This window comes from Alexandromys fortis, unplaced genomic scaffold (assembly GCF_014885135.2).
Source record: "Alexandromys fortis isolate MF-2015 unplaced genomic scaffold, M_Fortis_MF-2015_v1.1 scaffold_65, whole genome shotgun sequence".
NCBI lineage: Eukaryota > Metazoa > Chordata > Mammalia > Rodentia > Cricetidae > Alexandromys > Alexandromys fortis.
Window position 1 is genome coordinate 6,487,150 of NW_026067986.1, and position 13,655 is coordinate 6,500,804.

Sequence of the window (13,655 nt, forward strand, 5' to 3'; positions counted from 1 at the left end):
CCCCATGGGAAGTCCAAGGACCACCCACCTCCATCCAGGTCTAGTAAGGTGAGCATCCAAACTGCCTAGGCTCCCACAAAGCCAATACGTGCAAGGTACGAATCAGGAGCAGAAGGAGAGAGAGCACAAGCAAGGAACTCAGGACCGCGAGGGGGGCACCCACACACTGAGACAATGGGGATGTCCTATCGGGAACTCACCAAGGCCAGCTGGCCTGGGTCTGAAAAAGCCTGGGTTAAAACCGGTCTCACTGAACATAGCGGACAATGAGGGCTACTGAAACCTCAAGAACAATGGCAATGGGTTTTTGATCCTTCTGGTTTTAATGTAATAGGTCATAAACTAGCTTTAGGATCTTCAGAATCCTTTAATCCTTGGGCCATGGCATTCTGTTAATGAATTATAACGGAGATGACATTTAATTAGCTGTTATTTTATGCTGCAAAGAGTGAAAGATTCTTGAGTTTTATATATTATTAATTACCCACTGCAATGCTCTTTTTAATCTCATTATTCAAAGTTTCTATATATGGTAAATCCAAAATACAGCGAGGTTAAGCTGCTTGTTCAAATTCGTACAACTGTTAGATAGTGGAACCGTTATTTAAATTAGTCCTGATTAGTATCCAAGTATCGTAGCATGGCCAATGATTTTACAAAATTCCTATTTAACTGGTATTAAGATCACAGATAGATTAAAGTCCACAGTCTTGATAATTTTCCGATTGAATCACAACTCACTCTGGAGTTTTTAATGGACTGATTTTCTTCAGTTGTAAAAAAAAATCAGTGAGAGTGTTCACTTTGGTAGTATATATACTAAAATTGGAATGATTCAGAGTAGATTAGCATGGCCCCTAAAAAAAAAAATCACTGAGAAGTCAAAGATTGGCTTGTAAGATGACTCCCATGCAACCTTCTGTTTGGGGGAGAACTCAGTAAATTTGCTACTTACTCAATATTTACTTTTTTTCTCTAAGCAACTTAATATGTAATATATGCAATCAAGGAGAAATAGTGTGTATTTATGTCATGTTTTATAATTATTTTCTGTTTGTTTGAGACGGGGTTTCTCTGTGTAGCCCTGGCTGACCTAGAATTCATTAATGTGGACCTGGCTGGCCTTGAACTCAGAGATCTGTCTGCCTCTGACTTCCGGATGCTAGGTTTAAAGGCGTGTGCCACCGCTTCCTGGCTAGGCTGTGCTTTGTAATCTATAAAATAAAACATAAGATTTTAAAAGGTCAAAAATAAATAATGTAGCACAGCCACGGATAGGAGAAAGTAACTTTGCCGACTGCCATATACATTATCCATAAAAATAGTTTAAGAAAAGCAATTATTGACCTTTGAGTTCGGTTCATTTGCAATACCGCTGCTTCATTTGGTGGTAATGTAAGTATTTTCCAAATGCTTACTGATTACAATTTATTATATTTGATTATATTTATTCCTACTATTAGAGATGGCTTTTGCATGCATGATATTATAGAAAATGACCAACGCTCCCCCTATGATCACAAAAATAAGAAGCAAATGAAATTTTCAATCTTTGCTAGTGAGAAATACTTTGCCACCAGATCTTTTACGTTAGCTCGGGGTAAATGTTACAACGCATTCCTACTGTCAAAACGTCCCAAATAGAATTCTTTTTCAGTTAATAGGGTAATAGCAGACTGGGTGTAGCGGAAATGAAGTAAGAAAAGCCTGTTTGCAATATGAGTGACAGTTTAAAACATGGTAACTTTGGTAACTGTGCATTTGTATTAAAATCTACAAAAGGTTGCTAAAAAATACAAACTCGCCAAGAAAAAGCAAAGAACAAGTTCATCAATATAGACTTGATCATCTTTAACTTGAAAGTAGGGAAAATAAAGGGGGGAAAAAGGAGGATGGGGGTAGTTAGGGGTGGAGCTTTAGAAAACAGCCTCATTAGAAGCAGAAAAGCGACTCTGCAGCTATGTCCTGGAGCACCGGTCCTTACCCTCTTCCCGCTCCTGCTTCCTTAGGGTCCCCTAGCCTGAGCTGTAGAGGTTGTGTTGAGCTCCTACATTGGGGCTGAGCACACCACTGTCAGCTGTTCTCTGCGTTTTCACGAGTTGTAAATTTCTGTAATAGTCAACATCTGCAGAAAAAAAAAAAAAAAAAAAGCCGTTGCTTTGATGAGGGACGAGAGCTGCACTTACCGTAGGTACCAGAACTGTGTGTGTGTAGGATTGATGCCCTTGGGAACTGGACTGGTTTAGGAAGATGACAGCAACGAGTTATCCTCTGAGACCCATGACCCCACCAGCCGTAAGTAGTTTGCTGGGTTTACAGGGCTAGATTGAACACATCAGCCACCAATCTTAACAATGCACGCATGCTCCAGCCGTACCGCGTGGATTCAGCCAACTGAGCACCAGCGGTCTTCTTTTTGTTCCCCAAACGTGGAGGCCACAGCACAAACTGCTTCCTTCCCTGCTCCCAGGACTTCACCATGATAGACCGCAACCTCAGAGTGCAAGCCAAAATAAATCCTTCGATCCTCAAAAAAAAAAAAAAAAAAAAAGATAAATGATAAAAATTAAAAAAAAGGAAAGCAAATGAAAAGCCAGGAGATGCAGTCCAAGGCAGGGCTGGGAAAATGAGGCACTATGAGTCACAAATTTCAGGATATTTTTCATATCGTTGAAGAGCTCGGAGCTTAATAAATGTTGTCAAACATGTCAAATAATTTACAGCAAGTAAAGATCCATATTAATAAGCAAAGGCATTAGATGGTCAACCTTTTTCACTCCTTTTTTTTAAACTTTGAGCTATTATTTTCTTTCTAATACAAAGAGCAAAAATGTTCCAGTCAAGATCATGCCCTAAAATGTTTGAATTTGAAAAAATAAAACACCCACAATTATTGTGAATGAGTATACTGTTTATACTCCAGTAGAAACAACCGCATTGTTTTCTTTGCTTAAAAGAAAGAAGCACTTTGTTCTTGTCATGGTCTGACTCTTGGGCTCCTCTGACTAAGTGCCACGTTCCGAGTGTTTACGTCACCCTAAGATTTGCATATGCTGACATTATCCACCGGAAAGTGATGATGGTACATAAAGTTAGGACCTCTGAGACACGATTAAATCATTGGACCAGAGCCCTCATTAGCAGTATTAATGCCATCATAGAAGAGGAACAGACGGATGCCTGGCCCTTCTCTTTGAGAGGACACAGCAAGATGGCATTCTGGGAACTGGGGGTACAGTCCTCCCATGTGAACTGAAGTACAGTACTCACAAGACGTTAGGTCGTCCTGGGCTTTGCCTTGAACTCGTCGTCAACCTCCAAATCAACGAAAAGCAGATTTGTTTTCTTTGAAAGCTACCTGGTCTATGGTATTTGGTGACAGCGTCAGGATAGACCAGGGTAATGTCTTTCCTTGAATGCAGATTTTTGGCAAAGTTATGTGCCAAGTTGAAATGAGTGGCAAAGATAAAACCACAGGAAAGGTAAAAGAGCTTAGAATTCTGAGAGACCCAAGAAAGACGAAGTCCATATTGATACTGTAACATTGGTGCAGCTATGGAAATTATTATCCAGGTTTTGCCTTTAACAACATGACATGTAACTTGGCTGTAATCTATCTATCTCTCTATCTATCTATCTATCTATCTATCTATCTATCTATCTATCTATTTATCTATCTATCTATCTATCTTATTCCTTCTTTTTTAATGCAAATGATTTGATATTTGTTTGCTTTTATTTTCCTTTGCAGTACCTAATAGTCAACCCCCATCCTAGGCAAGTACTTTACCTCTGATCTATTTTCTCAGCCCAGGTCTCTTCATTGTTATATAAGGGAATTATATCATTTTATCATGGCTAATCTTTCCAGGTACTTTGGGCTCTGCCTGCTGCAACATTTCAGTGATCCCTCTGAGTATTTTATGCTCTCAGTGTCCACTGCTGAATCCTAAGCCTAACTGTGCTCTGTCATTGCCTAGTGAAATGATTCTGCAGCCATTAGAGAGGCAGCCCAAGCCAAAATACCTTAAGATCATGGCAGCCATGAAGTAGCACCTCAGGTGCCTTGACCGAAGTGTGACTTTGCTCTCTGGGGCCATGCGTCTGGCTGATCAGCTCTGGAATCTTCTACCTCTGACATAGCTGCCGACCTTGAAAAGGGGAACAAGCAAGGAGCTCTGGGCCACAGAATCCCTCACAGCCACTGAAGGATTGGTCCTCATTCGATGGATAATGGGTGGGAAGAAAATTGGGGTTCCAATGGAGTCCAGCCGCTCTTTGGGTTCGAGAGAGAGAGAGAGAGAGAGAGAGAGAGAGAGAGAGAGAGAGATCTTAGAGAATGGATTGTCTTGGTCAAAATTGTTTTGCTAAGAGTTTGACGATATAAGAACTAAGTGATAGGTACAAGTGAGACAGTTCTCAATATAAAAAGGGAAAGTATCACAGTTCCCCCCAAACATGGAAGACATGAAAATGAGAAAGAATGAGGGCAAGGGCAAAGGAGCACTTAACTGGAGATTAGGCTCTCCCCTGTGACCACCCAAAGCAGCCACTAAAATTATAAAATGTTGAATGTGTAGATTTGCTAAGAAGCATAAAGAAGCTGAGCTAAAAATCCTGGTGTCCCAAAGAAATTGGACACCACCTGGAAGCTCTCTATAGCATGGAGAAAGAATGGAAGCAGTAAGATCTTGACATTGACCAAAACTATGTGGAAAGCTTTGAAGTCTATCACAGAAGTTAGGACTCAAGTCAAGACAAAACTAGAAAGCCCTGCGTGACATCTGTCTTGCCATCCTAACATGTGATAGTTTCATCTGTCTTCAGCTGGAGGCTCTTCATGTCTCTTTTTTTTTTTTTTTTTTCCTTTTCTAACACCCAAATCTTTACCGTGAAATACAAGCAGGGGTGCGGCTTAGATCCTGTGCTCCAAACAGCATCATCTTTCGCTGGACATTGAGCCCCTTTAATTAATTAGCCTCCACATAAAACTTCTCCTGGTAACTTCTTGAAACTTGTTGGATTTTGTTTTGGTATGGTCTGGGTTTGGATTTAGTCATAAATGCTAAACTTTCCTCATTCCACATGAACATGGAAAACAATCCTAAATTTTATTTTTCCAGTGGTGGTTTTTTTTTTTTTTCTGTAGGTGGTGGGTTGGGGAATAGTCTCCTGCACCCTGGGTTGACCTTGACCTCTTTAGAGAGCTGAAGATGACCTTGACCTTTCAATGCCCCCTCCTCCTGCCTCCACGTCCTGCCTGCTGTAATTTCTTTGGCATGCCACCATGCCTGGCTTCTAAAATGTTGTTATGTAACCCAAGGCTACATAACACCGGGTGAGAATTCTCACAGAACTTCACCCCAACTCCAGGTCTGACTTCTCCACCTCTGAGATGAGAAATAGTTAGTTAAAATAACAGAAGCTTAACTAACTTTAGTTTTATGTTATTTCTCCCAATTTCTTGTTTCTCACACTTTTAAAATGTTTCTCATTCTTGGTATGAAGTTCTACTTTTCTTCCCTCTGAGCCATCAAAGAGAAGAACTCATGTATCTTGGTTTTTTTTTTTTTTTATTGCATCACCAGTTTTTAGCTTAGTGCCAGGAAAGTGATAGATAAAAAAGAAGAAACACTGAATGACTGGTCTGTATGAATGATGAACAGTTTCAAATTCTAGGAAAGGTCTAAAATACTCCCTACAGGTTCAAAGATAAACTATGACAGCCTCGTTCATCACCCACAAAGGAGTCAAGTCCCTTCAATGATAAAAAACATTAATTATGTTACTAGTAGGTATCAGTGACCTAAACATAGTTGTCACTTTCTATCTCCTAGCATATAAAAAAGAATTTCATTAATCTAGTCCTTACTCACAACGGATGCAAGTGTTGCACTTTCTGTCCACCTTTCTCTGATCATTTAGTCTAGATGGCATGATCTATGACTTCATTGTTTTCCTATTGGAAAATTTTCAGAAGCCCCAAAACTTGCCTGTCTGCTCCCTCATGGTCCGTTTAGCTCAATCGCATCAAAGATCACTTTGAAAGGTGAGTCTTAGACTGGGGAAGATGTCTCAGTCTGTAAAGCACCACCCAAGTGAGCATGAGGACTGAGCTTGTTTCTAGTGGTTGTATAAAAAGCAAAGCCTGGTGGATTAGTGGCTCACACTTGTGATCCCAGCTCTGGGTATATCAAGATAGATGGATCTTGGGGGCTTGCTGGACAGCCTACCTAGCTGAATCAGTCCCAGTGAGGGGCTTTCTCCAGCTTTTGAGGAATAAGAAAGACTCCATCTGCACATAGGCATACCTGCATGCACAAAGAAATGTGAATCTGGTCTCAGAAGATTCTCAGTAAGAATTCTGCAGAGAACACGAAGTCAAAAGCTGTATCATGGTTTACAGTCCCCTGTGTTCAGTCATATCTGATTCTGTTTACCCTTCCATTCTTGTAACACGCAGCCATCGAGCTTCTGTGTTTATACAAATGTTTCTGAGTGCGGCATGTAGTAGACACGTTTCTAGTTCTGGGACAAGGGGAATCACTTCCTTCTTTATTCTGCTTTGATTGTCAGAGGAAGCTCTTGTTCCTAGATGTATTGCAAAGATGGAGCAGACCTAATTCGTCCCTGTGAGATAAAATACAATTGCAATCCTAAGATACACACATACACACCCCAAAATGACACACATACACACACACACACACACACACATCTCACACTATGTGACCAAGTTATGAAATATGTGACATGATGATATTGAGAAGGACTAAGTCAGGATCCTAGGTTACTAACAATATGTAAATATACTAAAAATAGAAAATAGATATTAATTGTGCTTAACCACATAGCAGCGTAGTCTTTCCTACATATGCTGTATAGACAAGCATTTACTTGAGAGTTATATAATTATGTTGTTTTATTGGTCTAATATTTCTTCATTATACTCTAGTTTAACCAGAAAATTAAAGTACTTATATAGTGTGTTTTTTTAAGCTCATACATAACTCAGAAAATAGAAGTGAGATTGAAGGTTGGAGTATTCACGGCTCACATGGAGATCAAACTTCTTTTCCCATTTCCCTTGGTCATGAAAAGTGTTTCTTTAATTTACTTTTTAGGAGCATTAAACCTTCTTTAACAAGTCATGAGAACCAAGATAAATATGCCGAGTCACAAGCCAAGCAGATCTTATTCTGACTGCCTCCTGTCGGCGATAGTCATTGTTGATAAATTCTGAGATATTCTTAGCTCCAAATTATTAATCAAAATGCTTCAAAGGCTATAATAAGCTTTAAATGGTAGCTAAAAGTAATTTTGTCTCATTGCTTTGTGTTTTTAATTTATTGTTTTACATCTAAATATGAAACTGAATAACATGAGAAGTGGTGTATGAAAGTTATTATGTATGCTTTGGTTTAGATTTGTGTATGAGTGAAATATGCTTTTCCTCTCACGTTTAAATTAAGATACAAAGATACTAAATGGAAATAGTATACCAGCATGTTTCTTCATAATAAGATATGTAGTCAACATTTTTATATTCTTTTATTCATCCCTCAATGAAAGCCTATGTAATTTAGTAATACATCTCTTTTTATCATAAGGTCAGCCTTTATTAAAAATATTAACAAAGCCAAGTCAATGATGGGATAAACCCTTATGCTCCCAATACCAAATTCTTCCCTTATGTCTTCTTTTATAAACCTTATCTTTGGAGACAAGGTCTCTCACTGAAGTTTATTCGTTAACAAATCTGTCCACTGAGCTCCAGGAATTCTCCTATCTTTGTTGGAATGACAGAGTCATGCTGCTATATCCAACAATTTACACAGTTCTTGAGTATCTGAACACAGGTCCTCATTCATGCTCAACAAGCACGCTACCCCCTGACCATCTTCCAGGCCCCCAATCCTTCCCTTTTCCATAGATGACTGACGTAATGTGGTTATGTGGTGACATTATTTTCCTTATGAAGAGCAAATGTATACTCAAAAAATATAACATTTATGTTGAGAATCACAGATGGTTTCTAGAGTTATCTTTGAACTTTCTGAGACTATAAGCAAACATATTATACTGGCAGATTATTAGCACTTTTCTCAGAATAGCCATAAATAATATCCACTTCTCAACAACATCATATCCTAACTTATAAATATATAGATATGGATATATAAGGAAATGCTTATGTCTATACTTAAATAGGCAATGAAGTTAATGAGACTTCAAATTCAACTTATCATAAAAAGCTGACATCATAAATCTGAAGTGAAGAAAATTAAGGTTGAATATTTATTTTACTTTAATTAACATCACTTTATTTCCTTGTGATCAAAACCTAAGGAAGCCATTTTAGCATTTCATGTACAGCTTGGTCTGAGAGATGGATCAGTGCTTAACAACACTTGCTGCCTACAGAGGACTCAGGTTCAAGTCCCAGCTCCCACATGTAGAGTTTCTCAACTGCCTGTAACTATAGATCCAGGGACTCCAGCAACCTCTTCAGATTCTGTGCACTCCTGTGTGCGTATGGTGCTTATTCATACAGTACACACACATATACGTAGACAAAAATCATTCTTTATAAAAGAATACACAAGTAAGTTTTTAATAGTATACACATATATACATAGACAAAAATCATTTTTATAAAAGAATACACAACTGAAGTTTTAATAACTCTAGGTACATAAATTAAATTTTAAAATGACTGAGCTGACTGCCACCTCATGAGTACAGTTTTGGATATTAAAATGACTACTCTCCTTGTTTAAATTTGCCTAAAGTTTTCTTTCAAAGTGGAGTAAAAGAAATGTCACTGAAAAGTGAGATTCCATATTAAATGTTATATTAAGGTAACCTATATTTCTCAACAAATAATGTTCCTTAAACGTGAGTTTTCATGAAATGTAACTGTCTTGCTTTCAATATGTTTAGGTACAATCCTATAATAGAAATATGTATGATACACAAAGACGAGGGCATCTTTTTGATGTGTTGTCAATAAAAGAAACATGCATCTTTCAATCGTTACCCATCAATCAGATGCTGCTGGGAAGATCACGCTTCACTGGAGAAGGGGAACTTGTTGGAGAAATAGCCTATTCGCATGGACTGGAAGCCTATTAATGCTGTAAATTTATCTTCACGTGTGTCATGGAGGATGCATTATCAGCCATTAGATGAGGGTATAAGCTCAGCATTAATGGGCCACTGTTGATATCATTTACCACAATATCCTCCCAGTCGTGTGCAACGAACATAGCTCTTTCATCTAAACGGTAGACTGCTTTCAGTGATACACAATTAAGAAATATGCTAGCCTGTTGGGACCCATGCGAGAGGGCCAACAAGCAGCACTGGAACTCATGGAACATGGATGAGTACTTGGCAAAGCCACGTCTGAGGGAGTCTTGGAGAGGCAAAGCCATGAGGTCCTTCCTTTGTAACCACAAAATACAGCCTGCCAATAAATGAACAGGGAAAATACCTTGCTTGCTTATACTCTGTTAATCTATAACAAGTTGCTTGGACGTGACTCTATCTCTCTCCATGATATATTACTTATTCTTTTATAAATAAAGCTCGCCTGAAGACCAGAGGGCAAAGCAACCATATTAATCAGCCGTACATGCCAGGGAGTGGTAGCATACACCTCTAATCCAGAACTCAGGGGACAGAGGCAGACAGAACTTTGTGAGTTCAAGGCCACTCTGAGCTACACAAGACTGAATCTGTCAAAAAGAGAAACAGAGCTCATACAAAGGTGATCCCAGCACTTGAGGATGCATACATTTAATCCCAACACTAGGGAGGTAGAGATGAGTGCAATATGACTGGGCAGAGAGAGGAATATAAAGGGGGAAAGACAGGAACTAATTGAGTGTGGAGTCTGAGGATTCATGGAGAAAGGATCTTGGTATTAGATTTGATAGAGGTAAAGGGTCTATCTTTGGTTGACTGTTTCGCTTTTCTGATCTTCATGTTGAAGCCCAATCAATATCTGTCTCTGGGTTTTTATTTTTCATGCTACACTTGGAGATAGTTTCTTTCTCACCTGTAATATGTAAAGTGTTTAATCCTGTTAGAGATATGAAGAACATGATGTTTGAAAACTGTAACATTGTAATCCTTCACTTAACAATAGAATGTAACCACACTTTAATTTTTGTATTGCTTGACAGATTCTGCTGGGGTATATAAACTGTAAAAAAAAAATTAAGAACACAAAGAAGGGATACATCTGAACAGAGGTGAAGAAAAGAAATAAGGAGATGAGAGAGATGAAAGACCTTAAAGGTATTTGTGTGTGTCCCATGTCTGTGTGTTCCTTTATCATTAGCCCCAGAACTAAGTTTTACTCCCTCAGATAGAAAATCAAACTGTGTGATTAGTTTGCCAACTCAGTTTGCTCCCCGTCAGTTTCTGAGATGCTGGAGCCTCATTCCCACAGCAAGTTATCCTGCTGGATGAAAACATAAGCCAGATGCAGTGTATTGTCATCTATTTCAAGGACAATTTTGTGAGTGGGGAGATGCATGCAACAAAAAAAATTATTGCTCACTTATACATACAGCTTGAGAAACCAATATTTATAATATACATAGGGGACCTCTCAGCTCTCAGTACTTACAGCGACAACTCCAATGGGAAGCTTATTCCCACAGAGTACTGGCACTTCAGCTGGAAAGCACTGGATATTACTGTAAGTATTATATTTTGGGTATCTAAAATAAAAATAAATGTATGTGTTTAGTAATGAGCACGAGAATTACTTAAAGAGTTTTGTATGAAAACAAGTGCTGTGTAAATATTACTAACATTGTTACAAATGCATAATCAAACAATGAGCCTGCCAAAGGAAGAAAAGACCATAAAATTTACATTTTTGGCACATTGATCAATGACATCTTGCTTCCTTCCTCGCTTTTTCAGTGAATTGTAAAATATAAATATCATAAAGATGCTTAAATTAATTAGAAAGCACATAAAATATTTCAACTTTCTAAATTATACTCTTTATAACTTTATTAAATGAATCATTGTTCAATATTTCAACAACAACAAAAAATAATGCATGTGCCAGCTATGTCTTATGTCTATGTGACACAAATTTCACCTGATATGAGGTTAAAAAAAAAACACCTACATAAGATATGGAAGCCTGAAGGGTATTTTTTAAATTAGTAATAAATGTAGGAGGGCCCAGCCCACTGTGAACTAACCCACTTCTGGACTTGTGGTCTTAAGTTTTGTTTATGAAGCCAAGCAAACAATAAGGAGCAAGTCAGAAAGCAGCACCCCTCCATGGCTTCTGCATCAGCTCCTGCCACCAGGTTCCTGCTCTGTTTTGAATTCCTGTCCCAACTCCCTATAGTGATGAACAATGATATGGAAGTGTAAGCCAAACACACCCTTTCCTCCTCAGTGTGGTCTAATCATGTGTTTCATCAGGGCAACAGTAACCTTAAATAAGACAACGGATTATGAAAAAAATATCACAATCTTCCACAATAAACCAAGGAACTTAGTCTTTATAGTCTGTGAGTTTGTCTGCTTTTCTGAACGTCCTGAGTTCACATTTGAAAAAATAAGATATTTCGGATGTGACAGTAGCCACACCTACAACTCAAGTTCCTGTCAGCTCCACCAGGAGGATCTTAAAGCTCAAGGTTGGCCCCTGCTCGTTCCTTTGCAGTAAGTTCCAAGCCAATCTGAGATACAGAGTGAAATGGTGTCTTTCAATGGGGGGAGAGGGAATAATTCACAATGGGCTTAACAGTAACAGAGCTACTACAATTATTTCCATTCTTAAAATAACTTCAGATATTGAATTCAGATTATATTCTCATTACCGAGTGTGTGGGGCTTGGGAAATCGCTCAAAAAGGCATTGGGAATGTCTGTCGTGGTTCCTGATTCGAATTTTAGCAGCAAGGACCAAATAATAGTCTGTCCCATTGCCTTGTACACACTTTGAAAATAGTAAACCACAGCTGTGTGGAGATTCGCAGCTCGTAAGAAAATGGGGCTTAGTTAAGTTAGTTTCACACGGTTTCAAGCTCAGAGCCAGAATGTGGAACTAGATTTTACAACTCAAAGTCGATGTCCTGAGCACTACTCTGAAGTTGGTTTGATTGAAATTGGCAATTCGTACTACTTTCTCACCACAAGAAAAGAGTGATCATTTCAACTGGCATATTTAAACTGTTCATAGCAGATATGGGAATATGAAACATTGCAAAGCAAGAAGCTCATTTCCTAGGTCTATACCGTGTTGCAATTAACACACTTTGCATGAATAATACAAGTGACTATCCCGGCATGGTAATTAAAAGCTTTTGGAAAATGTTTAAGATCAATACTCTTTGCATTCCAGCAACTAATATTGCATTAGACTTTGGCATTATTGTTAAGTCATGTAGAATCATAGAACTTGTAAGAAATTATGTTTTCACTATCACGATTATGTGTGAAATATATAAGAATTAAATTGGCAAAAAATGGTTCTAATATTTCTATTATTAGGCTCAGCTTAAATATGTTCTTCACTAAGAGTAGCTAAGATCAAAATGTAAATCTTTGTTTTGCCAGACAACTCAATATTACCCCCTCCAATGGAGCTGTTCTCTTACTTGCAGTCTTGAGTTCTTTTGGTGGGAAATAAGATAAACCTTATCATTACAAAAAAAATCACATATCACTATTAGTGTTAATTGTAAAATAAAATTGATAATAAGAAATAGTGAAATGAGCAACTCCCATTGGGGGCCATTTTCTTTCAAGCTACTACCACAGGTGCTAAGAATATATACTGGAATAATTGCCATTACTGGTTCTTTTCACAAACCCAGAAATGTATCGAGCACAGTTCAGTCATAACCACAAGAAGCAAGAGAGGAGAGATATGAAAAACAGCATTTTCCTTCAATGAAAAGATTGCACAAGGCATTTGAAAACAAAAGTATTACAGGAAGACCCAAATTAAGGCTGGGTTTAAAACAACAGACGCTGAAACCAATTTGAATTTGTAAATACAAAGACACCAAATCAAGTTGAGGTGGTTGTTGCTTTTCAATCCCTTGAAAGTCGATAGCGGTTTTCTTCTTGTTCTGTAAACTATTGGCAAGCTGGTTTCAAACATCATCTGGTTTATATTGCTTTCATTAGATATTGTTATCCAAAAACATTTTTGTGAGATATGTTTAAAAGCTTTGACGGAAAAAAAAAAAACCCACTCTTCTGCTTCTCCAACTTGGCTATGTGTGCGCTGAGGGGAAGTTTACTCTCCCGACAACAGGGTTCAGCCAAACCATGATACTGAAACACCAGAAGAATTCATAGACGCATGCCAATATTGATTCAGAGTTTCCAAGAGTTGGGTGGAACCCTTAATCAGTGTATTTTAATTCCCTGGATGGGTATGATAGAAAGTTATAAAAATCTGACCGAGGCCCATTGCACTAAAACTAAACTGTTTCTCCAGTACTGAAATTACAAAGCCAAACCTTAAATACCAAAACAACTGAAAACACAAGAATTGCAAAGGAGAGGGAAAATTCCACTTCATGAAATTGTTTATGAATTACATTATTGTCACTTACACATTGTTAGTTAATGTGTAAATGTCTTTGTATGAAACAGAGACAA

At 38.1% G+C, this 13,655-nt stretch overlaps 1 pseudogene; it reads left to right on the forward strand.

Annotated features, from left to right (window-relative positions):
- The first annotated feature begins 799 nt into the window (after positions 1 to 799).
- LOC126511906 (uncharacterized) lies at positions 800 to 895 on the forward strand (annotated as a pseudogene).
- Positions 896 to 13,655: the final 12,760 nt, after the last annotated feature.